We start from the raw sequence: 2,334 nt of genomic DNA, 5'->3' as shown, positions 1-2,334 counted from the left end.
AGCTCGCTGTCTGTGGCTGGCCAGGACTTTTTGAAGGTGGCTCACCATGGCTGTCCTGATGGCTGTTCCAGTCTCTCTGTAGATGGCTGTTCATGGCTGTCCCGGGTTCTCTTCATGTCTCTCTGTGCTGCTTCTATGTGGCTGTCTCCCTATTGACGGGCCTCATCCCTTTTTTAGCTAATGGACAGGACAGCCCCCCCCCCTTATGTTATGCAAGAACAATGGAATGAACAATTTCAGAGTTAAACACAGATGGAAGATGGGGGGAAGATCAAGACAGACAGGAGGGTGAGGATGACAGGGGAGACGACCTAGACATCTGATCCTGGTCAGTGTTCATTGGAGTTTAGAAGCACTTATGCACTCATTAATATAAAACTGATAAATAATTAAGCCCTCATCAACTCCAAAGTCATTTTCATAACATTAAATATATAGATATCCTTCTTATTCTCTTTGTTCAGTTCAATCCTTTTTTTCATTTTCAAGCCATTTTTCAACTGAACATTTTTCCTTTGAAATTGCCTGCCATGCCATGTCATCCCCCATCTCTACCCACAGTCTTTTCTACCCCATTAACTTAACCTAATCCAAGCCTCTTCCTTTCAGGTTGCAGTGTCTCCCCCATCCCCTCCCCCCAAATCTTCCTTGTCACACACCAAACGTGTCCACCAAGTTTCATCCAAACTCGTCCACAACTTTTTCAGATATCATGCTATACGGTACATCATTTTTGGCCCTATCTGTCCTCTTTTCCTGTTCGTCCACCCCCCTTGCTTGTTGTGTATAACTATAGCCCCACTTTCCCACTGTCTGCTCTTTGTACCCTCCAACACCTTCCTCTTCCATGAGCCTCCATGTTGTATGAAAAAAAATAAAACAGCCAGAGATGATATAATGGTCAATTTCAGATGACAACTGTGCAGTGTCTATTCATGATTCAGGATGCTGATGATATAATCAGCACTGAGGAGGTTATTCGGGTAGGGACTGCGGCTGGGTGGCATGTTACCCCACCTTAGTCCACATGAAGGATTATGACCCGAGAACACAATGGACAAACAGCACAGGAATTTGGAACCTTTGGGCTCTAATGTTCAGAATGTTTGCACATTTTTAGATTTCTCTTTCTATTTTTTTCATTTATAAGTTTTCATTCTTCCAAAACCAATCTCTCATCAGATGGAGCAAAAGACCTCATGATGCTGGAATCTCAGGTTCAAACCCCATTTAATAAATGCAAATTCCATCGCTATTCAATTACGAATTTACATGATTAACGAATTTGCATGCCTCTGCAGATGAAACAAACATGGCATTGGGGAGAGTGCATACCTCTGATAGACCGGCTTGTTCCAATCCGATTGTTCTCATCAACTTACCAACTCATCCACCTCGTTTTGTCATAGCTCATCCACAACATTTGAGATATCATGCTATACAGTACTATATCGTTTTTGGCCCAATCTCTCAATGGTGAAGAATCACTTTGAAAATTAAATAATAATTATCGTAAAGAGATCCTGATCTAATCTGGATTTTCACCAAAATCGAATCAATTCGTCCTTGTCACATACCCAACCTGTCCACCAAGTTTCGTCCGAATCTATGCACAACTTTTTTTTTAGAAATCGTGCTCACAGACAGACAGACGTGGGTGAAAATAAACTTCCGACCACCTTCGGTAGCTGAAGTAATCAGAACTGGCACACAATGGCCTACCCTTTTTCAAATACAGCAAGGGGTCTCTAATTATCCATATGGGAATACAACAGCAGATGATGGAGTCGGCTTAACGACTCTTGTGCAGGACACTCACTAATGCAACAACCTACAACCACCAAGAAAGATTCTTGTGCGGTACAGAATCAAACTCAGAAGATAGAGCACAAAGGTGGGTATCCATCCTCTGGGCTATCCTGTCATCCTTACATCACACGTTGTTGTTTCATATGCATCCTGTGTCTGCTGGTTGCATCATCTCTGGAAGCACAGCTGTTCCGCTGATTCTGTGCCCCCTGTTACCAGTATGCTGGTACTCATTTAGCCGACCTCGGAAGAGTGACAGGCTGAGTCAACCCACCTGGTGTTATTTCAACGGTAGACAAGGGCTCAAACACAAGACCCTAAGATCTTAAGCCAACCATCTTTACCATTAAGCCAACACCTGGCTTACAGCCCTATGCCACATTAGGTTAACATATAAGCCCCCAAATAATTATAACATTATGAGGGGTTATAAAGATGGGAAGAAAATTGGATAATTTGTGGTTCGCCTTGTTCCCGTGAGGGAACAGAGAGCTCATGGTGCTGGAACCCCAGGTTCAAATCCTA

This window comes from Eptatretus burgeri, chromosome 6 (genome assembly GCF_056783735.1).
Source record: "Eptatretus burgeri isolate ZD-2024b chromosome 6, Ebu_testis_v1, whole genome shotgun sequence".
Lineage (NCBI taxonomy): Eukaryota > Metazoa > Chordata > Myxini > Myxiniformes > Myxinidae > Eptatretus > Eptatretus burgeri.
This window is presented reverse-complemented; position numbering follows the sequence as displayed.